Source organism: Periplaneta americana, chromosome 12 (genome assembly GCF_040183065.1).
Source record: "Periplaneta americana isolate PAMFEO1 chromosome 12, P.americana_PAMFEO1_priV1, whole genome shotgun sequence".
Lineage (NCBI taxonomy): Eukaryota > Metazoa > Arthropoda > Insecta > Blattodea > Blattidae > Periplaneta > Periplaneta americana.
The window spans coordinates 34,015,275-34,041,324 of NC_091128.1; the positions used below are offsets into that span (position 1 = coordinate 34,015,275).

General features: G+C 35.9%; 1 protein-coding gene across 2 annotated transcripts in view; it reads right to left on the reverse strand.

The window, feature by feature from the left end:
* The window catches only part of LOC138710223 (uncharacterized), a 481,621-nt gene that overhangs the window by 190,087 nt on the left and 265,484 nt on the right, over nucleotides 1–26,050 (reverse strand). The gene's annotated exons all lie outside the window — the stretch shown is intronic.

Consider the following 26,050-nt stretch of genomic DNA (forward strand, 5'->3'; position numbering starts at 1 on the left):
AACTTCTGTATCACTGACCATTATGCATAGCGTCCTATTTATGGAACGGTCCTTAATTTTTATCCCAGAATGTAAATGAAGGTAAAAATGGTAAGAAAGCATTCTTAAGTCACCAACTAGCAAACTTAAACTCAGAAACGCATTTTTCAAGTCATTAATAACTTTATGCAGTAATGGGTTAAATGAATTGTATGGATTTCGAATGTCTTGTTTTGGTATATACTAGAAAATTCTGGAAACACGTCAATATTTGATTCGTCAACATTGTTCAATAGAACTACAGTACATTCCACTGTAGAACGTCTTCGCTATACCCTCAAAATTCTTTCGGCCAATGTCCTTTTTCTTCAAAATTGACAGTTTGTTCGTTGCTCACTGAGCATCTTTGGAAAACACATCTTTGCATGTAGCTTCATCCAATGGACTTAATCTCGACAGTGAATTAATTGTCCCTTCAGAATAATGTCTAGCAACAATATCTGTTAAATTACTGTTCATGTCTGTCTTGGGTGCAACAAGTGAGATATTGGATATTTGGACCCCTGGAGTAAAGTTAGCAACTCAGCTAACTCACTAGCATGATCGTTAACAAAAATCATGTGAGATTTAACCTGGAAACATTATATTCATTAAACCGCTGCAAAAATTTACTCCGTATTTTGAATATCCCTCATGTCAGGCTTTGTGTATGGTATAATGCGCTTTTCGCTTGAAAAATAGAATTTATTGATAAATAACTATTAACTATTATAAATAACTATTAAGATAAGACCCAGTCAGAAGTAAGATAATACACAATAACCAATGCGTCGAACAAGTACAAAATTTCAATTATCTGGGTTGTGAAATATCTTATCAAAATGAAAAAGATGTGAACAAGAAAATTACCAAATTTACACAAATTCTACGAATAATAAACAAGACATTAAAAGCTAAATTAGTACAAAATCTACAAGAATAAAAATATATAATACACTAGCATTACCCTCCCTTTTATACGGAAGCGAGATTTGGACATTAAAGAAAAAAGACATGAGCAGAATCAAAGCAACGGAAATGAAATTTCTCAGACGGACAGCAGGATATACTTTTTTAGACCGAAAAAGAAATTAAGAAATTTTAGAACAATTTATTAGAAGTAGAGTCAGTAGAAGAAAAAATCAGCAGATACAAATTCAATTGGCTAGATCATGTAAGAAGAATGGAAAATTCAAGAATCCCAAAAATTATGATGCAGTATTAACCTAGAGGACATCGTCGACCAGGAAGACCTTTTAGAAGACTGCTAGATGGGACCGAAACAGGTCTACAGAGGCCTAATTCGTGAAGGATGATGATGATGATGATGATGATGATGATTAAATAGAAGTTTTCACGTGATTTCGAAATTTTATAGCAAATTCGCATTTTTTCGCACTTTCAATTCTGCTAGAAAATTATGCTAAATGACCTTACAGGTGAAGGAAAATACTTCATACTCTACTATTTAAAAATTCGCGAATTTCGCAAATATGGTATTTTCAGGTCACTATCTATTAGTGTAGGTCGATCGAATATGTAGACCTCAGTTTACTATTGAATTCAACCAGTCATTTGAGTAAATTAATGCATTTTATGCTCGACCATGCCGAAATGTAGTAATTATACACCTGGTAGCAGTCCTTAAATGCATGTCATTAAAGTACACCTACTCATTAAAGTACAGGTGTTCAGCCAATGACAACTCAGCTTACAGGTATTCAGCCAATAACAAGTCAGCTTTGTACCGTTATAAAACCGCAAGTATCGATTATTCTCACATATGCAATCGAAAGAGAATTAGCGAAAAGTCACGGAGGCTGGAAATCCAATACTGTCGCAGAAGGTTATGTTCTGTTACTATAATAATTAGCGTTAATTGTAAATAATATTCAAATAAATTCAATTTGTCATCTCGTTTTTCAATGTCGAATTCAATAATCAAGGTTATATCAAGTTTAACGGGATTACATCAAGGTCAATGACATTATTGTTCCTCGGAAAAAATCAATACTTTCGCGTCTGTGCACATCTCACAATTCACGACCTAGAACAAGGTCACTTCCGATCTTGTCAGATACAAATAAAATGTATACATCTGAATAAATTCAAGTTATAAATATGGTCGAGCATAAAAAGTCGTATGAAACTCGCCTATAATGGTAATTAAGAAGCTCGTATGAAAATTATGAAACTCGTTTGCGCTCGTTTCATAAACATCCATACTCGCTTCTTAATTACTATCATTATAGGCTCGTTGTATAATGTACTATTATATTCCAACGATAGCAATAACCCTATTTGCGTTAGTGATAGAGAAGAACTCCAGTTTTCTTGTGAAATTCAAAGACACATTGGCACATTGTAGGACTCTTATTGCATGGAGTTATAGTGGTAGGACGGCGCCCTCCACGTATGAAAATATCTACGCACAGCCAATTATCTTATTTCATTGAAATTCTAGTCCATATAGTAATTGAAGTTGGCTGTTTGTGTGTAGGCTGTATTTTATTTCATTGCTTCCCGCACTGGAACTCGATTCAGAGGAGAAATTCAATACAAATATTGACAGATGTTCACTCTCTATCGAAAGTGCCCGTCAGTATACAAATAAAGCAATAGCAGCGACCTTTACGCCGGAGGCTCGTGGAATACGAGCAAACTTGACTCGAACCGGATGAGATCGGGAGTGAATGTGCGCGAGTGCACTTTGTTATCGACAGTGACAAGATCGTGATCTAGAATTCCTAAATTCGATCAAGTACATGTCATGATAAGAGCTTAATGCCTAGATCCCAAAAGGATTAACTTGCAGAAAAAGTCATTTTTACCAAAACTGATATTTAACCTCTTCCCTTACTATATATTTTACAAATTTTGTGAAAAAAAAAGTGTCATATTTTATTTTCGTAAAGAGGTCATTTAATATTGCAGAATCACTGTACATCACTAATTTTCTTACTTGCCTAAAAAATCACTATGAAATAGACATACCTTCATACCTGAATTATTATCCCGAGTTATCTCGTGCACCTTGATTCCAGCTCTGGTAGTTGTCCCACTTTGATTTTCTCCTGAACTATTTACCAACTTATATTTTTTATGGATTAATTTATGAGGTACAATACCAGTGCTGTTATCAAGGCATTAAATGTTGCTTGTCGTGTGATAGACTCGAAAGCAGGGTATTACGCACAGTGGCACATTGCATTCCGGACAGTAGTATCTGCTCTCCTATATGAGAGCGTTTTGGGAAGAATGGTGTAGCAGTCATTGAATATTTGTACCAGTACATCTGTTCTTCAGGTTTGTGAATAATGTTCTGCAGTATCACTATGCCCAAAAGTACACGTATTTCAGAGTCTGTAATAGGCCGCCACGAATTATTTTCAGCATTCTGTGAACACTTATTAGCATGCCGAATCCTCTCCTCGAACATAATGTTGATGAGGTCATTATTAAAGAATAATTAAAAAAATTCAGAATTATCGTTATCAGAAACAATGTTAAAATTTCAGGGAATGGGGACCTCGGAAGTGCAGAAGAAATGGTGCCAGATGTTTTCTATTCAAACCACTGTCGAAAAGACGCGACATAAACTGATATGAATTTGTTTGTCGGTCTATAACTTCGTCTTCTGATACCGATATTTCATTTGCTAATCTTCTACAGGAATATATTCCTGATCAAAAGTTTCGGAATCACTAACTTCATCCATCTTTACACAAAACAGCACAAAAACCACTAAACACAAACAGAAACCGCCAAAACTAACTAGAATCTACTCACTACTGTGTGTGAATGCTATATGATGAGCATAGAATGCCACTCGCAAGGAAGAAGTACAAAAAACACCACCAGATATAGCAATATCACTTACTTCTGTAGCCATCTAGTGAGGAAAAGGTTAATAAAAGAATGGAAACATATATTCGGGATCTAATCCTTAGCAGCGAAAATGAGACTCAAACGAGTTAACTCGGGATTAATAAATTTTGACACAAGTTAGCAAACCGAGTTAACTCGGGATAATCAGGGAAGTGGTTAATGCAAGTCCATCGCCAGACCCCTCACCTCCCGATCAACTGTGGACCTTCATGGGTTCGGAGGTTATTATCGGGTGGTACATGAAGCATCCATAAGCACTTCAAACCAAATAGGTTTCTTGTGCACGCGTGATGTAATAAGCTGTATACTGACTGTGTTGCATGGCTAAGCCGGTCACATAATTTGGTACGTTACGCATTTTTATTCAGCCTTCAAATCCGTAGGCTGCATGTTTTAATAATGGTGTGTCGTACTTCACAGATCTACATGAGTCGTCACGTTCCCGTCAGGGAGGAGAACCTACAAGGCTCTGATGTCTATTAGGCAGATCTATGTGTTGTTTACAATTCACCATCACTGCGACCTACCAATCTTTGGACAAATCGCGATGAACAGCCATCATGACGTAAGATAGATTCGGTATCATGCAAATACAGGAGATACCCTATTTTACCAGACAAAAACGGAATTGTAGAGTGTTGGTAAAATTACAAGGGAAAATTGGAAAACCCTGACAATACCTCACAACCTTGTATATTATTTATTATTATTTAATGTACTGAAGTACATATGATGTTTTTTATTGGGTTATTTTACGAGCTGTATCAACATCCAGGTTATTTAGCGTCTGAATGAAATGAAAGTGATAATGCCGATGAAATGAGTCCGGGGTCCAGCACCGAAAGTTACCCAGCATTTGCTCGTATTGGGTTGAGGGAAAACCCCGGAAAAAATCTCAACAAGGTAACTTGCCCCGACCGGGATTCGAACCCGGGCCACCTGGTTTCGCAGCCAGACGCGCTGACCGTTACTCCACAGGTGTGGACTCATATGATGTTTCCATGCAGATATTCTGCGTCATCGTACGATGAAAGAGTAGTGGAACGGAGAAAAATTTTCTCCGGCACCGGGATTTGAAACCGGGTTTTCAGCTCTACGTTCTGATGCTTTATCCACTAAGCCACACCTTGGCTTTTTTGTTGTTTAGTCAACTGTCCGAAGACAGTCTGAACCTCACAAGTGGTAGCAACAAGACACCACTTATGAGGCAACTAGGCCAGGAGATAGTGTGGTAGGATGGTCAGTTCCTTGGCTTTGTCCACCATATATAGAACTCCACCACAGGCGATATTTGAACTCTGGACTACAATCATCATGATACAGCGCTCTGAAGTTACCGACGCGGCCATCTGTGGAGTAGTCAACACTGCTGTACCCACTCTTATTTATGGCGACCTGTGGCCTGAAGACACACTTGCGAAAATCTCTCCAATCGACTGTTATATAGGCATTGCAACAAGGAAGAAGAATCCGTCTACATTATGCTGCTCCAATTTCCGGAATTTCGTGAGAATTTAAATGTAATTACGATACGGATTACATGAGGGAAAGTAATATAAACCTCTACTCACTTGGAGCACTCATATGGGTTTGTGCTGCCTTCAAATTTTGACGTCGAAAAAAATTACCAGTAAATTTTGCTTGGGCCCTTCTCATTCAGAAACAATAGGCTATAAGCCAAACACAGGATTTAAGCCCACAATCCTCACATTCAATGGCAAACCAGATACAACTAAATAGAATTAAATACTCCACGTTTTCCAACATTATACGCACTTCTGGGTTGCCTTTATAATTCCCACGGTTGGCGCGAAAATATCCAAATTGACAGGCCCACGTGCTTCAGATCATTTTAAGTCTCCCTTAGAAGAAGGATAAAAAAATCCGTATTATCATTTTCGGCTTTTCACTGTTTTCTATTCCTTCTGCTTCATACTCCTAATACAAAAGCTCTTTGGAAAGCCGCTTTCGAAATATTATATTTCTACGATTTGATGTAGGACAATTTTTTCTGTTTTATACTTTTTATACTTATTTTTTGAATGTATGGAAATATTTGTAACCCGTCTGATTTCTTTTATCGGTATTATATTTGTTTTGAGAGCTCTACAGATCAAAGAAATCTAATTTTAGCTGCTGTAATTCTTCTTTTATACAGGGACATCATTTTATTTTTACTAACATTTTTAATATTAACCTATCTATACCTTTAGAGAACCGGAAACACAGTTTGCTACCCCCTTCCACGAGTATAGTTCGATGATACTGGCGTAAAACACAAACAAATCACTCTACTAGGTATAGGAGGAAAGAAAAGTAGTTCATTTACGTAAACTAGGAAATATCGCGATTTTGAGTTCGATAATTTTCATTAGGTTTTTGTTTAATCAAAATACAGTACTGTATTAAGAATAAGTGTTTTTACTCACAAACTGAGTTATCCATGCTAACGTATTCATTATGCAGTGTATACTGTCTACAGCACATTGGCGTACAATATAGAGAAAGAAGTTAAATTGAAAAATAATCATAATATGAATATTTAAACACATTTTTGAAAATGGTGGCCGTTCATTTCGATACAGGCTTCAGTTCTTTTGTGCAAATTATCGCACTATAGACTATTGCATCTAGTTCCAATTGCCAGTTTCGTCCTTCGTACTAGTAACTCATGTTGAAATAATTCTGTACCTACTCTATAAAAGATTACCTTCCGTATTGTAAATTCAATCTTCACTTCTGCCCGACCCGCACAGATAAAATTGCTCAAACATGCTACCTACTGTCCGTCCAAGTGGTTATGACGCAGGATCGTAGAAAGGAGGGAAATCACATGACAGTTAATTACTTAATGAGGCCCTTTTATTTAAGTTATTTCTAAACAGTTGTATAATATTACGTAAACATCCAAATCCTAACAGAAATTAATGTTTTCAGAAAAGAGCTAAGACAGCCCAGCTTTTACAGAGGGCGAGCAGAAGCAGGTGGGGGAACTCGGGATGCGACGTAGGCAAACGGACAGTACCTGTGTGAAAATGATTCAATATTGAAAGCTCTTTCGTCACTGGAAAACGCGAACACATTTCTGGAAAGTACTATACTCACTCCACGCCCCCCAAGTGCCTTCATGGCATGTTACGGGGATACCTTTACCTTTACCTTTTTACCTTTTTACTATACTCACTAACTCAGTGCTGTTTACCATATGCGGTCTTGGTTCTGTATGGAGGACAGTTGAAACTTCATTAGTAGAAGGAGTGAGAGTGAAGTACATTCAAAAACTTAGGTACAATAAAAATTGAAGTAAAAATAAAATGATGTCCCTGTATTTCTTTCCTCAGTATCTGTGTGTTTGAACTATACCCTACAACATCGGCACGTCTTTTATAATTTCAACTAGACGTCTTTCTAGTTTTACTTTTCAGTTATTGAATTTGTATAGAGATTCCAGTGGCGGCTCCTGCGTATTTCGTAAGAGGAGGAAAGAAGGTAACAGGACGAAATGACACCTTCTTGAATGAAACATGCTACAAATTAGCCAACATGCATACATGTAAGACCAGGTAGTGTTGGGGTTGGCCTTCCCTTCTACATAGCAATAATCTGTTCTTGTAAACTGAGTTTCCTAAATTTTTCAAAATATATTACGTTTTCATTTCCATTTATTGTTGAATAATTGTACAAATTAACAATTACAAGGAAATTCACCTCACAGCATTTTTCGAGCACACTACAGCATCACACGTGTTGGAAGAGACTATAACTACTAACACGTAATCGGAACCGCGGAAATGGGAATGGGAAATAATCTGAGGAAAGCGAGAACACTGCACCCACCCACGTGATCTGTGTTGCCACATGTACATTTTACAAGTTCAGTATCACATGCTTTTGAAGAATATCAGTTCTTGTAAAGTCATACTACCATTACTATTCAAAGTTGTCGGTGGCCAATATTTTATGTTAGAAATAATGTAGTTTCAATTTCAAATATATTTGTACAAAACTGACAACTTGGCTGTTGCCCTGTCTAGTACACAATGAATGGAAGTGAATTTCAGGGGCCAAAAAGATCTGCGATACTAAAGTAGAACTACTTCCTCTTTGTTTTATATAAACCCGACTTTAACTTTCAAATATCCTTGAAAGTTTCAAACCATGAATAGTAGCCTATATAAAGTGCAATGAATAATATTTTTGATTCATAATTTAAAAAAAAAGTTTATATGGTGTCTTTCATAGCGTTGCGTTAAAACTGTTTTTATTGCGCCTCCTCCTAGGTCTGTGTTAGTCTGGTTGAATGCAAGATCGTTAGATGGCAGCGGTAGCAAGCTTACTGCACGACCAGTCGGTTTCTATTTCCCGCCCATGCGCTGATTCAGAGGAGGATCTCCTCCCTCTCCGTTCATTTACACGCTTTAAAACTCTGCTTCTTTCTCTGGCCGCTAGTGCGCTGTTGTCTATGTGTGTTAACTACAGTAAAGGAGGAATGGATTGACTTTCCTCCACACAAACAATCTCGCATCTTTCTCACAGTTTTCTAGCAGCACATGAGCGCGCATCGTTTAAAACTCGATCAACCGAGGTTTTCTTATAGCTGTGAACTTAAATATTATCGAATCTTCCATGAATTTCAAAGCACGTATTTTATTTGGTATTTACTTTCAAAAGAAGAAAAATGTGAGAAGGACGTTCCTCCCTTCCCTCCCCCGAGGAACCACCACTGAGAGATTCTGTATTCAGTTTTCTTTATTGTTTATCTAACGCTCTATCACCTGCGAGGTCATGTATCGTTGGTTTAATTGGTGATGTGGACAGATATTTGAGAATACAGTTCCGAAAATTCGCCATGAAGTTATCGAACATTCGCTTTTCAACCGGAAAAACCCTCAGTAAAAGACCCAACCATGTAATCAATTCAAGCGGGATTCGAACACACGTCCTAGCGATTTCTCAAATCCCGAGTGCAACTCGCTACCATCTGAGCTACGCTGGTGGCTACATAAAGTAAATATTAATAACGATAGGAATACTATTAACGGTCTTCATACGATCGTCTCTGCCAGGATCGTAAACAAAGAACTGTCTGTCAAACCCGGGACATCCAAGCTTACGGCTATATGCTGCATTATCGCATCGGATTTTGGATTAAATTTCTAAATATAAAAATTTGTTTATCACAAAGTTAGAGCGCAGGTTTGAGGGTTATAATACACTTGACGTTGCAGGAGACGATTACCTAATCAGTAAAAAAAGTAAGTTGCCTCATAAACGAAGTTTCTCCTGCAGACGGAGACAGAGAGAGCCTATAATCCCCTGATATTACTTTTCTACCTGCCATTGAGCCCTCTTTTTTGTGGCATAAGTTGTGTTGGCTGGGAGCCATCCGACCAGCAAGACAACGGCCAAGCTCCTCCTCTGATGCTTTATTATTATGCAGAACAGCTGCCTCACGTGAGCCTTGGCGATCACGTTAACGCAACGTATCTGCTGATTTAGATTAGTTTCAAATGGGGAACTTAACATATTGTCTATTTCTTAACGTATATTCTTTCCTATACTAATATACTTCCATCCATTCTTTCATCCAGCCAATCATCTGCCTATTTTTCCACTCATCTATCAAATTATTCTTACTTTCTCCCTTTCTTTCACTCATTTATCCAACCACCCACAGATCCGTCCACCAGTCCTCCATTTAACCTGCATTCTTTCATCCATTCCTACTATATTTTCAACCAATACTTGCATACTCATCTATGATAAATCTGTAGAGATGAGCTTAAACGATATTTTCAAGTATCTGTGACAACTGTGACTGTGACAAATAACTGTGACTTTTATCGGTGATTTTGTCACACCGATATTTTATATCGATACGTAGCATGAATTACACGGATAAAAATTAGCAGGAAATATTGAAGAGCAGTGAAAAATGAATACGATTTCTCTATACACACCACTCATCAGTGATTTATACGGGAAAATCCAACAAAGAAATTATGTACATGTACCATTAAGAAATAAATACTTACCTAACTGAACAGTAACATGTCAAAAGTTAACTTCATGTACCAAGAGGTTATATTATAGATATTGAACCAGTTGATCATTTTTAAATGTAATTGGGTATGGAGAAATTGAGGTTATATGATTATCCTAATCGTTTTAGAAATTGATCCTTTTTATTGTACATAATATAATGGATAAATTATTTTAAGTCTTGCATTAACATTATAACATTGAGTCCTAGAATAAAAATTAATGAAACATAAGTATTCGGGAAAACATTGGAAAATAATTACAAAACAAAACAGTTGTTCAGACAGGATTTTACACAAGATTAAATACTGGTAACTAATGGTGTTATTATTTAAATCGTGTAATAACTACATCATTTATAATAAGATGGAGAAACTACCGACCGATTGCTGTTATTGTATCATGCGCACGCGCAAACCCACGACGTAAAGGAGAAAATATCAGTCACAGAGTACTGAATACGGAGCAGATTTCGATAGCGATATTTTGTCACAGATATTTCGCGTCTTCAGTCACAGGTTTATCTGTGACAAAAAAATACCTGTGACAAAATATCGGTTTGTGAAATATCGGCCATTTCTATCAATCTGTCAATCCACTCAACATTTCTATGCACGAATTTGTCTAGCCATCTAGTCTTCTTTTCTTCGTTTTACTCATTCATCCACCTTTCACATTCATCATTCATACCTCCATCTAGTCTCCCATGCATTTACCTGTCTTTTTGTGCATCCATCCATCCATCCATCCATCCAATTTTATAAATCTTAACTTACATAAGTTTTCGGCCTATTACATGCTTATAATAAAAATATAACATCACTATTTAAAATTAATAAATTAATAGAAAAAATGCAACAAAAGTAAGAAACAGGCTTATTCGGTTTAATTTTATTTCAATTAGGTTTGTTATTTTTTGTTATACTATTTTTCTTCATTTTTATCGAACTACCACACTAAATCATGTCTCTTTCTACTCATTCTGGACTTATATTCTTTTGGAAGTAACGTCTTAATATCTCGTGGCAAATTACGTCTGTAAGGTATTCCTGAGCCGTAAAAGTTAAATGATATCACCTGCTGAATAATTCTTCTCTAAATTTCCACTTCCTGCGAGAATCCGTCCAAGCTTATAAATACTTCTTATATCCTAAAACATTATAGCTTCCTGCCTTTTCTTACGGTTTTAATAATAAAAACTCCATATACAGACGTTTAACTGTCTTATACTTATACAATGTGTAGCTCGTTTATACTTCGTGTGTAAATTCCTTACTAATAATCACTACATTCGTCGTGTATAGCAGTATAACTGTTACACAGCTACGTCATAGTTTCGTCATTACTTCGTTACGAAAGGTAATAGAATATCTGAAGTTCTCTATTGCATCCGGTAGAGCGCTCTAGTGTGGCGTGTTAAGTATCGATAGTACAACTGGCTCTAATCGATTACCACACTATATTTTGGTCAAAGAGTACAAGCTAAAGCAATATTATTCTAATTATTTTCTGCTCTTCGGTTTGTTCTTCTGTGGTTACAAGGCAACCATCACTGTAAAATGACAGTCGATACGAACAGCTGTTAGAGGGGCGGCCATTTTTTCTATATCGGTCTTACTAATAAAAACTCTATATACAGACGTTTAACTGTCTTATACAATGAATAGCTCGTTTATACGTCGTGTGTAAATTCCTTACTAATAATCACTACATACGTCGTGTATAACAGTATAACTGTTACACAGCTACGTCATAGTTTCGCCATTACTTCGTTACGAAAGGTAATAGAATATCTGAGGTTCTCTATTGCATCCGGCAGAGCGCTCTAGTGTGGCGTGTTAAATATCGATAGTACAACTGGCTCTAATCGATTACCACACTACATTTTGGTCAAAGAGTACAAGCTACAGCAATATTATTCTAATAATTCTATGATCTTTGGTTTGTTCTTCTGTGGTTACAAGGTAACCATCATCATAAAATTACAGTCGATACGAACAGCTGTTAGAGGGGCGGCCATTTTTTCGCTATATACAACGCTTAAACAAGGGGTTTCGAGTATATAACTACTGCAAAGCAATTCCCATTGTATAGTTACAGCCTGTTTATACGTCCATAGCTTATTCACGGTTTATTAGTAACGTTTTTTGTCTCAACTCTGCATAAGTCTCGTGTAAAAACTATACACGGTTTATTAGTAAGACTGAATATGTATAACGCTTAAACAAGTGGTTTCGTGTATATAACTACTGCAAAGCAATTCCCATTGTATAGTTACGGCCTGTTTATACATCCATCGCTTATGCAGGGTTTATTAGTAAAGTTTTCTGTCTCAACTCTGCATAAGTCTCGTATAAAAACTATACACGGTTTATCAGTAAGACTGTTAGAGTATAGGATCCTTACAGTTTCAGGTAACTTAATTTAAAACACGTCAGGCTAACAAGTGGAGCAAATTCCATGATAACGTGTGAGCATGACGTCCTGTGACGCAAGAATGGTGGCAAAATATAACCGAGGCAGGTTTCAATCTAAGCCCGCGGTGTGCGAGGTATGTCAGAGATGTGCCTTACAGGAAGAAACCACCGGCGTAGCTCAGAAGGTAGGCATGTTTGCCTATTGATCCGAAGCTGCGCTGAGTTCGGTTTCCGCTTGGTCTGGTTACCTGGTTGTTTTTTACCCGAGATTGTCCCCAAACATAAATTTAATGCTAAGTAATATCACGGCGAATCTTCGACCTCAATTCTCAAAATATCTCGTTATCACCAATTCCACTGGCGCTAAATAACATAGCAGTTGATACTGCGTAAATGACTGAATACAAGGTTAACTAAGAGCATCAGGAGCTATGTCTCACATAAAACCACAAAATGCATTAGACTGACTGGAAAAATCGGCGTCCATCCAGAGTTGAAACTGTGCAGCGTTGAGAAATCTAGGTCAGTCTAATAGAAACACCATCATCTTCATCATGTAGGCTATTCGATCTCCAAGACTTACGAAATTTGATCCGATACTCCTCTTTTGTAAGGAAGGATTTTGATGAAGTACTGGGACTTCATGATCATGTGGTCAGCATGGTATGCGACAGTTTAAGATACGACAGACCAAGCACAAGTCAATGAAACATAATCATCGCCAAATACATTTCCGCTTCTTTCCCGGGAATCGAACTCGTGTTATTTTATTTCTTTTGTAGTTAAGAACGTGATAGAAATGCATCACACTAGAAAGGTCTTGTTAAGCTCAAGTCAACAGTTGAACAACTTGCAGCGTGGTGCCTAGTGACGGCCACACACTCGACAAGCTGAGAACGTCCTCATTTCACCGAGTGGAAGATTCCAACAAAAAGTGATCAGGATTACTTAAACGAAGGACAGTTAACTGTCAGAATACAGCATGTCAAATACTTGTCTTTAATCCACTGACTAGTAATGTAACACTAGTCAATTACTACAGAGATCGCTCGTACGCGTATTTGGGATTCCGCGTCCCGTTACATCAATTTGGCTACAAGCCATTCCATTCCATCCATTGCATATTATATTTTCCAGAAACAGCTCAGCCAGTGATGAGACATAAAAACCAAGAATGAAATAGGGAACTCATTAATGACATTTGGGACATTTTATGCGTTATATATCATTAAAATAAATTAAATTCGTTTTAATTATGTCATGTAATTTTTATCCACACAATTCCCTCATTTACCTCTTCATCCTTATAATGTTTTTTTTTTTATTAGTAGAGATGATAAATTTTAGCAACTTATAATTAAACACTGAGAACTTGAAAAATCAAATTTACCCTCTTATAGCACTTTTAATGTTGAAATTTAGCGTTTTTGAGATGGATATTTTTTTACAGAAAGTTTGATTATAGAAATTCAATGTCATAAATGTGTTAATATGTTCATTTGATAGATTTTCTCCTTGAAATCAGTAAAAGTAATAAGTAAAGGAATAGACCTATATACAATTATAATGCAATTGTCAACATTATGAAACAAGCCAAAAGTCTGGTGTCAGTTTATCTCGACCCATTTTGTTACTCAATCACAATCACCCGCTATCACATACAACTAACTTGTGAATGAACACTGGACCTAAACGATCGCATAGGCAGCGAATATTCTACGACCGGCACCAGACAGATAACGATAGTTAAATTAACAAAGAGGGTAGATCTAGCAGGTTATATTCTTGTGCTATGCGTACTGTAAAAGCTGACATGCAGGAGTGACCAAACTATTTAAAAAATGTAAGAATGTGTATGTGGCGGAGTCTTAATATAGATTCTGATTTTCTTCCACAAAAATACAAAAAATATCTTGTAAAATATAATTTCGCTCTTATTTCGCAGAAAACACATAGCTATATTTCGCGTCTCGTACACAATTTCGCATTTTATCACGAATTTCAAAACTAGAGTAATATGCTCAACTTAGGTTTAAACGTAAAATTGCTTAATTTTACAGCAATACGAAATACGAAAAGCCTGAAATCCCATAAGGGCAACGGCCTCCTACAGGAGTGTAGGGTGAGCTGAAGGTCTACTACACTTGGGGAGCCTGTCCAAGAGAGCTTACACTATACACTTACAAACTAAACACATAAACAAATTATACCAACTAAACACGAAAAACTATACAGACTAAACATATAAATTATGTAAACTAAACATCCACAAAAAAACTATGCAAACTAAACACACAAATTATAATCCGAACACACAACTATCCACACTAAACACACGATAAAAAAAAAAAAGAAAAAAAATTACACAAACTGAACCATACATAGCCTTAAATCACACACAAACTAAATACACAAAAACCTACACAAATTGCACACATAAATTGTACAGCCTAAACACACAAACTATCTAAACTAAACGCACAAAACGATACAATTGAACACAAAAATTATACTAACTAAATATATGAACTATACCAACTATACACCGAATCAAACTATCCAAACTAAAACACACAAAACCATACAATTGAACACAAAAATTACACTAACTAAATACATTAACTATACCATCTATACACGGAATCAAACTATCCAAACTAAAACACACAAAACCATACAATTGAACACAAAAATTATATTAACTAAATACATGAACTATACCAACTATACACCGAATCAAACTATCCAAACTAAAACACACAAAACGATACAATTGAACACAAAACTTATACTAACTAAATACATGAACTATACCAACTATACCCGAATCAAACTATCCAAACTAAAACGCACAACACGATACAATTGAACACAAAAATTATACTAACTAAATACATGAACTATACCAACTATACACCGAATCAAACTATCCAAACTAAAACACACAAAACGATACAATTGAACACAAAAATTATGCTAACTAAATACAGGAACTATACCAACTATACACCGAATCAAACTATCCAAACTAAAACACACAAAACGATACAATTGAACACAAAAATTATACTAACTAAATACAGGAACTATACCAACTATACACCGAATCAAACTATCCAAACTAAAACACACAAAACGATACAATTGAACACAAAAATTATACTAACTAAATACATTACATGAACTATACCATCTATACACGGAATCAAACTATCCAAACTAAAACACACAATTACAGCACATTTATTATTTATCGGGACTGCGAAAATCTGCCATCTCTACTTATTAGGTCTACGATACGATTAAATCTTCCGTCCGTTCACTAACACTTACGGAAATTATAAGCCAAAATTAATTAGAATTATTAGTTATATGAGTAACATGACGCAAAGTCACTCCTTGAAAACACACAAGAAATGCGAGCTAACCAGTTCCTATGCGAAGATCATGAATGCAACAACAAACGCTCGGGAGTGAAGTCCGCTTTCCTTCTGTCATAAAACGTCAGTTGACTCACTGACTGACTGAACTACTGCTAAGTCTCTAAAATCCTATTATTTCATTCCTTTCCTGCAGAGAATGATGAGTTTTGCACTGAAGGCTCGAGAAGTAGAAATGACTGCACACAGACAACTTAAGTGAAGAGAAGCATTTTTTAAGACTCTTCAGAATGGAGTTTGGCTGAAGGGCAGTGATGATGCATCTTAACTACGAGCATTTCCCGCCATAATTAATTGGGTAAATGCATTTGAATACAGGGGAGGACTAGAAAACCACACACTTGACTGACTTACCGAAATGAGGTAACGAGAGAAATCTTGATATGTAAGAGACGAAAGTTCCACATGTTATTTGGCACTAATTCATCAGCTGAAACGGATTCTAGACACATCGACAATGCTGCTTATGAACTACTACAAAGAAGAAGGCGAATGTGACAAAACTATCATACACAAGAGTCTAATGCAATCGTTTCCCTTGAGGCATAACCTTCACCCTAAGTTTATAAGCTATCTGTAAATCTTTTCAGTAAAACTTCAGGAGTGTGCAGCAGCATCATTATTGTCATAATCGAGAATGAGGTCTTCTAGGCCAGTTCCAGTCCCATGAAGGTGAAGGAGAATTTCTCCCTGGCTAGTCGATGTTAGTGGTCCAGTAGTTACCGTAAGAGACAAACAGATGCAGTCTGGGTCGAAAGCGATTAAGGTCTAGGCAGAAAGAAAACATACTTGCGATTTCCATAAGATGAAAATATAAAGCGTCCACACCTGTGGAGTAACGGTCAGCGCGTCTGGCCGCGAAATCAGGTGGCCCCGGTTCGATTCCCGGTCGGGGCAAGTTACCTGGTTGAGGTTTTTTCCGGGGTTTTCCCTCAACCCAAGATGAGCAAATGCTGGGTAACTTTCGGTGCTGGACCCCGGACTCATTTCACCGGCATTATCACCTTCATCTCATTCAGACGCTAAATAACCTAAGCTGTTGATAAAGCGTCGTAAAATAACCTACTGAAATAAAATAAAAAATATAAAGCCCTTACATTCTTGAGTAGATTTACTACAAATGTAAAACATCTTCCTTGACGAATGAAGGTGAACAAAAAAGACAAAATTCTGTAAATAGATATACTATTACTCTGTATGTCACCACGGTAATTAATGTTTAGCTTTCTAGTGGAAAAGAACGTGAGTATGTTAAAAAAATCTTACCGTCTCAAAACTAAAATGTAAATTATTTACTTTTATGTGGCAAAAAATTAAAAAAATATTTGCCAAAACATTAAAAAATTTTCAGAGAAAATTTGTCTCAAGTACCTCTTCATTAATATAAAAAGGTAACTTGTGGTTCCAGTAGCCACCTATAACAGCCAGACATTATATATTGCTGACAGTTTCATTAGAGTTGCAGTTTATAGCGAATGTCGTGTCTAAGTCCTCGAAATTAAATACATATCGATGTCTCTGAACAATGTCTTATACTACTGTGTACTTTACTTTGTAAGTGTATTTTTTTTCTGCTTATTTCTATTATTGTATTTGTATTCCTGGTGTTGTGGAAGAGAAGGCCTGATGGCCTTAACTACACCAGAACGAATGAATAAATAAATAAAATAATATACTCTGGAAATGTTCACTTTCCATCACAGGACGCTAGCCTTGCGTATTTAAAGAGCTATAGGTCATAAACACACCGTCAATTTTACTTAAAGTTGCACCCTCTAAAATTTGAGCAATTTTACACATTGCTTTCTATCCATTGGTTTCTATTAATTTAATTTATTTTTTTAAAGCATTTGTGCCTTTGAAGGTGCTAATTGAGTTCAGATTTCATCAAAGGACTGCAATTCCCTGACTGTTTCGCAAAGGTTATATATATATATATATATATATATATATATATATATATATATATATATATATATATATATATATATATATATTTTTTTACTGGTCACACAAAAAGCTTAAATCTGCGGATATAGAAGTCAAATAATTTTTTTAACAATAATTTTTTACTAAATCTTGAAGTATCTCCCATCTGAAACTAACCTATCCTCGCTGGGAAACAAGATCAGAATATTTTCGCATATCCTGTGGAAAGCATGAACCACACATGTGACTTGTATCGTTTTTGGAAAGCTTATTGAAAGATTTTCGGCTTCTTTTTTTCCATAGGCCACATAGTTATTGTCTCACATATGTATATACACTCTGTTAAGTAGTAAATTATTTAGTAGCAATGTTAACTTTAAAAATTTACTTTAAAGGAAACATGTAGAAGATTTAATCTTTTCATTTAAAATTTATGTAATATTTCGAATAGAAATGGTGGTAATAGAAAAAATATGCACTACAGAAAAAAGTAAAAATTAAGTCGGTAGAGCTCTGGCGCGCTTAGCCAAAGGTCCCGGGTTCGATACCCGGCTCCGGGACAATTTTTCCCTCGAAATTATTCAAGTGAGCTTCACTGACAGCTATACCTGAAAGCCAGATAAGCATAATACACGTCACTTTTCGTTACAGGAAACCATAAATTTAAATCACACAGAGGATGTGCACTTAATGCTGGGAATCTGATGTCTTGTAAATCCTTGAGGTACAGTATGTAGATATAAAAATCGGGATAATTGAGCTTGAGTCTGGTAGAGCTCCTGAGTAGCTCAGTTGGTAGAGCGTTGGCGTACTCAGCCAGAGGTACAGGGTTCGATACCCTGCCCCAGAACAATTTATCCTTGAAATTATTAATTTATTTAAATTACCCATTAGGTTGATCAGGAAAAGAGGAACATTTATGAACATTTTAATTGCCTACCTTGGTGCAAGTATAACATCACTCTCTTCAATTGGTCAGTAATAGGTTTACTTTTTGGTGCTCGTGTTCTTCATCTAAATTTGCATATATATTTTTAAATAATTATTAACACCATTTTTGAAATTCAGAAAATCATCACCCAAATCCTTCAAGATTCCCTGCACATTAAACAATTTCACTGTCCTTCTGTGCTCGTCGTTGCGGGTTCGATTCCGGCCCAGGTTGATGGCATTTAAGTATGTTTAAATGCGACAGGCTCATGTCAGTAGATTTAGTGGCATGTAAAAGAACTCCTGCGAGACAAAATTCCGGCACACCGACGACGCTGATATAACCTCTACAGTTGCGAGTGTGGTTAAACCACAATTAAAAAATTTTAAACAATTTCAGTTATACAACACGGCCTTAATTTTATTAATATAAATTGAAAATGATAAGTAACTTATTTTCAGTATTTGATCCATCTACAAGTATAATAAATTTATCATTAAATTGAATTAGTACTATATTAGGATTATTTATTATTCCAGTAAAATTTTGATTAATTCCATCACGACACTATATTTTATGAAATAAATTATTAACAAATCTACATACAGAATTAACATGCCATATGTAAATTTTAACTGATTTTTTTTTATAAATTTAATTTTAACGTTATTTAAGATTTAATTTTATTAGTGATATTATCTGGGCTTAATTATTTCTCTTTATTTTTACAACAATATTATTCTTTAATTCATTATATTATTGCTATTAATTTCCGGATCCTCGTGGTCATTCTTAATTAAGGCCGAACGATTTAGTTTTTCTTTAAACCTCTCTCTCTTGAAACGTTCACAGCATTCATCTATGAAACCATATGTAAAACGCCTCACACTGTATATTGGGTACGTCTACCGAGTCAGATGTAGAAGGTGATTAGGGATTTGACCAACATAGCACAGTGAAAACGAGCATAAATAAGTCAAGGCTGGATATTCTTTAATGTATAATAAAACGTGATTAAATAAAAAGAATATAAACCAGTATATAAAATATATACAATAAGATAACGTAATAATGAAATGGATACTATTAAGCAAATGAATACGAAAGACAGGAAGACAGTAATGGCCGATATGCACAGAACCTTCCTGAAACTGTATTTCGCTGTACCAGATACAAATACAATATCAACTATTGGTTCGTAATAAAGAAAAAATATATATTCCTGCACAACATTACAACTTCTTCACTATCAAATAGGCAAACGAGAGGAGGAGTGTTCCTTTCAATTTCTCATACATTGCCACTAGATGAATCTCAAGTTACGGTACCTCGTACTTCTGTTCCTAATCTGGAACATTCTAAATGACCAACTCAGTACTCGCTTCCGAATATCTATCTCCCTTTCTGTGGAACTTGCGAGCATCTGTCTCCCTTGCTAGCGAACTTCCGAGTGTGTGCAGCTCAAAATTTAGCTCTCTACGAAGGCTCTATTTCCCCTCTCTTCTCGTTTACCCATGCACCTGTGCTGCTATGACGTAACGGATAATAGATGGAATGCCGATAGAAAAAGATGGCGTTGATGGACGGGGGCCGATCTCGCTGACTGAGCCTGCATACACGGGTCACTCTCTAAAGAAACTGGAAAACATGTGTTCTTAAGTGAAATAAAATTCGGTTTATACAGTCAGGAAGTAGGCTATCTCCACAATTTTGAACTAATTCAGGAACGCCATATTCGTACAAAAAATATTTATTTACATAATAATTCACTCCATGGTAATAATCAGAGGTCTGTATCGGACGTTTTCGCTCGAGCGCCAAGTAGTTCACAGCATAATCCGATAGGTCGATAAATCCTCCAACGGTATAAGCCGAGCGTTAGACATTCGTTCTTGTTACAGTGATGAACTGTGTAGTAACATCATAGATGTTTATCATTTCAAAACTTTGCACTGTTTAACTAACCTCTCCATCCATAGTACAACTACAAAACTTACTTTAAAATGTAGTATAAATGTTGTAGGTAAATTATGTTTTTTTTTCTCCCCCCCCCCCACACACAGGACTGATTTTGTTTTTGCCAGCCACATCTGATAGATGTTATTGGATATAAATGTAATTATTATAAACGGAGAACACAATCACGATAATGCAAGAACTGTATCACGTTTTCTAGTAGTAGTAATAATAATAATAATAATAATAATAATAATAATAATAATAATAATAATAATAATAATAATAATAATAATCTCTAATAATTAGTGTATCAATCTTTCCGTCTGTAACAGTCGTGCAGCATGATTATTCGTTTTATTAGGTATATTTTCTGTGACGTTATCTCTGTACTAATATTGTTATTAATCTACTACTATATCAATAATATTTTGTAAAACGTTTCTACATTGTCGCAGTATATAGACGGAACACTATGTATGGACCTATCATATTATATATGTGGTAAATCAAATATTGAATAATTATTAATTATAATAATAACTGTATATCGAAGTTTTTCATACTATTTTATTTGTAACTTCATGTTCCTGTTTTGGTACGTTGCATTGACTATTCCATTAAACGTTTGTCATAAACGCAGAAAATAAAGCCTTATTTTTACCGTGTGAGCAAAACAAATGTGTATCTTATCTGTCGCCTTCCATACAAGATAAGACATGTCAGTGAGATGACCTTGTACTGTGCTTCTATTTATTACGAGCGTATCACGTCCGATCGTATCTCACTCGAGGGTGCGGCACTCGACCCAGTTCAAGCGAGTGATTTAATTCCAATGCAGCACTCTGGTGTAATAATGTTCAGCGATGGACCTGTGTGACGTGCACACATTGGAAGTGTGTATTGATTAAACCATGATCTGGCCAGAAGAGACAGTACTAGGTCGTCTATGTTATAATATGTTCGTAGAATAGAAAATATATGACCGATCAACACTGTAATCAAACTCTCAACACTCTTTACATTCTCCATTTATACTTTACACTTCCAGATGGCTGATTGAAAGAAAGCTTGAGGAGGAATAGACGGATGGAGGGTAAAGGGGAGGAAAACAGAGGAAAAGAAGCAGGGAAAGGAAAGTGACGGATATGAGGACATAAAGTGCTCTTCTTAGACGAATGATCGCAATTAGAAAATCTTAAAAATGTATATCCAAACCTTTAAATAAGAAAAATCCTTCTGCTTCTCATGTTTCATTTTATATGGCTGAAATCTTGTTCTCTCATACAGTAAAGATTTGGCGAGTTGGTCTGTCTCGACATTAAGATAATTAGAAAGACGATGAAATCAAACAGAAATGAATCAGCTAGGCAATCACGAACACTGCAAGTGGAGTCTGTGCTTGCTATCAATATAATTGCGACTTCACGCACAGCGTCCCTGGGGGTTAAAAGCGAACTGCCTCCAACATCTCATTAAGTAATAGTCCTGAGAGCCCTGGTGGCTGACAGATCGCTGAGTTCAAGGGTGCAAATACTTTAATTTGTGATTATTTAATATCGCTCATCAAATGACGCTGGTAGTGAAGTAGTAACTCAGTAATGGTGAAATGAAAATGTTAGAACAAAATTGTACGAAAACGTACAATCAGATGATCTACTCCATGTGATGTAATGCATATCATTTAAACGAAACCTTTAAACACAGGCAAATTAATCTGCGAAAATTAAACTAAATTACCACTGTCAACTGAAGGCCAAAACACACTCCTATTGGAAAATTTGTGAATTTTGGAAAAAAATTATGAATCCTGGGAAGATTACCATGCTTCGACCCACAATATCTATTCCAGCCTATGCCGGGGATCGAACGAAAGTACTCGGTATGGTAATTCGAGCTCAAGAATTGAGTTTCTATGGAGATCAAAATTCTTATCTTATTGATAATGATGTATGCGTGATATTTAACATGATTGGCACTGTTAAAAATAAACTCCTCTGGATCCAAAAATACTCAGAGCTTCACTCTCAATGGCGTGCACAATGAAGGGGAACCTCGACCTATAATGGCTCCATGAGGAAAATGTTTGTAGAAATGGAAGGCTTAATAAAGGCTTTACAAGTAGGACTGGAAAGATATTTTAGAAGAAGGAAGTGAAGATGAAATTTGCAGAAAGTGTTTCATCGCTGGAAGAATAATACACTACGAACGATTAATAGAAATTATAAAGACTCATTACATCATTACACCAATTTCAAATATGGTTCGTTGATTTCCAATCGCTCACAATTGGGACATTTAACCAAATTTGTGCGTTACTTCCCAATAAAGTCCATTTAGATTTTTTGATAATTGAAGTTATTTCGTAAGTTTGATGCAGCTGAGCAAAAGGGATGGCTACCTATTTTTTTTTCATGTGATTCTTGTGTGTGTGTGTGTGTGTGTGTTTTTTTAGTATTTCCGTATCTGCACTTGTATTCATTACTCTTGAAAGTATTTGATAACTGACGATTTCATTTAATTTTCCATTTTTTTGCCAATGCACCTGCAGTGTCATTTTCTAGTAGGCCAACATATGATACAATCTATTCGATGTGTACTTCCTATTGTAGATTTTCTAATATTCTAATTATAGGGAAACAACTTACGGTCTTACTAATAAACCGTGTATAGTTTTTATACGAGACTTATGCAGCCTTGAGACAGAAAATGTTACTAATAAACCATGCATAAGCGATGGATGTATAAACAGTCTGTAACTATACAATGGGAATTGCTTTGCAGTAGTTATATACATGAAACCCCTTGTTTAAGCATTGTATATAGAGAAAAAAAATGGCCGCCTCTCTAACAGCTGTTAGTATCGACTGTCATTTTATGATGATGGATGCCTTGTAACCACACAAGAACATACCAAAGAGCACAGAATAAGTAGAATAATATTGTTTTAGCTTTTACTCTTTGACCAAAATATAGTGTTGTAATCGATCAGAGCCAGTTGTACTATCGATACTTTAACACAGCACACTAGAGCGCTCTACCGGATGCAATAGAGAACCTCAGATATTCTATTACCTTTCATAACGAAGTAATGACGAAACTATGACATAGCTGTGTAACAGTTATCTGTTATACACGACGTATGTAGTGGTTATTAGTAAGGAATTTACACACGCCTTATAAACGAGCTACTCTTTGCATAAGTATAAGACAGTTAAACGTCTGTATATAGAGTTTTTATTAGTAAGACCATTAGAAAACTCCGTTGGTCTGCGCATGCGTCAATCTTAAAGAGCACAATAAAATCTATTTCTGTAATCCCATAACATATTTGTGATTGCTCCATATTTAGTCATATTCAGTATCCACAACCGTAGCGGAAAGTAGCGGAATTTTGGCAGCTCCGTAGCGAATTCCGTGTGTCTAGGGTTCGGTACACTCCTTATAGGAATCTATGTTGCGCCAATCGACTGAACGCAAAGTGCTACACGCAGAAACCACTTTAAATGGATAAGCGGAATGTAATACTGCAGAGATGTAAAAATAAAATTTCAAATGTCGTAAATTGTAACAAATGTTTTAAATTCCCTCTTTTTGACATGTTTTTACCTCTTTGCCGACGGGATCGTGCATTTTGCATATTATCCGTGGGTTGGATTGTACGATCGTACAAGATACCAAATTATCGCAATGTACGATCCAGATCGTACTTCTCTCTCTCTCTCTCTCTCTCTCTCTCTCTCTAAATTGATGACACACAAATCACACTAAATAGGGTAAATCTGACAACTCTGAATATGTACGTGTATTTCCACTTGCGTCTTTCAGTAATACTTATTTACAGCTCACAGCGGAAATGGATAATTAGTTGGACCTTTCTCTTTCAACAGATTTTTTTGTCACTAATACCTTCGTAGGTTGATCAGTGCCTTATGGCGTCCTGTTGGAGCTCCCATTACATAGAGTCAGCACACTACAGCGGGCCTAGACATTGGCATGTACAAATGCCAATCCCACTGCTTCAAGTGAACAATATGACTGCATGCTGTGCGACTGTAGTGATGCATGGTATTGATGATCTATTCAGGAAAATAGAAATCAGGTCAAATCAGGTCTTAGCGCTCTTGCGATGTTTCTACAAGGCTTCTATGAGGTGGTTGAAACTCGATTAACAGTGTTAGGTATCCAAGTACATAATAAGTAGGGACCGGATTTTTATGTAATATCAAGATGTGAAATATGTGCATATTTATGTACGAAAAATAACCTGAATATGTACCAAAATATGGAAAATCATGAAAATATTTAATATCAATATCTGGCAGGTATAGGATAGGTAAGACTCTACATTCGTGATTTCATAGAGCACCCAACTTTTTTTACCGCACACTTGACACATTACTATTTTTCCATCTGTAGTGAAAGCTTCGTCCATCGCAATCCATGATTTTATTTTTGTCGTTAGAGTTGAAGATACAGGGGCCATTTTAGTCAGTTAAAAGCAGTAGATAAACTCACTTGCACTTTATACTGTAAGAACTAAAACTAGAGAACTAAGTGAAATGAATGACTCAACAGCACTGCAAGCACTCTTTCGCTTTGCTGGATTAGGAGAAAATAAGAAGAGATGTGGGACACATGCATTTTAGCTGCTCCCTGTAAGAAACAAAGTACCGGTACCTACCTCAAACTATAGGCATTTACAAACTGTTGTTTGAAAAGTGACATTCCTGTCTCATTCAAAAGGGTAGGGTTATTCCAGCCGTGAACCATATTTTCTAATTGCTCAGAAAATCTCATTTCCGTATACATCTACTAAATTTAAAGTAAAGAGGTCAAGCAATAACCTGAAAACCTATTTATTTTAATCTTTCAACATCTTTCCAGTTTGTTCCTTTACTCCAGCTTCTTTTCAAAAGTTGGCTACTTTATTGCGGCTCATGTCAGATTTGACACGGGTTTACTGAGGGTGGTAAAGTTGCAAATTGCATGGGAACGGCTTGTTAAGACGTGTGCAGAACAATTATAGTTCGAGACAAATCATGTCTCCTCGTCCCACTTTTTATTTTAGAGAAGTAAAAATTAATAAAACCCCTAAATATGTAGATTTATGTAATACCAAGCCATAATATGTAATTTGGGGTAAATATGCAAAAAATATGTAGTATCAAATTTTAATATATTAATGGTAATTACAAGATTCGCAAAGGTTTGTTATTTATATACGGTTAGGTTGAAAGGAATATAATATGTAATTACATAAAAATTTGGTCTCTAGTAATAAGTCAAATAAGAAAAGACAGTTTCTTTTAAACTTATTTACCCAAAACATAATCTACTTCAACAGTTAATCTTGTTCGTCAATCAGATTTAGAGAATGGCTCTTTATTCCTGTCTCTAAGTCTTTTCATCTCCGGGCCAGACTTTCG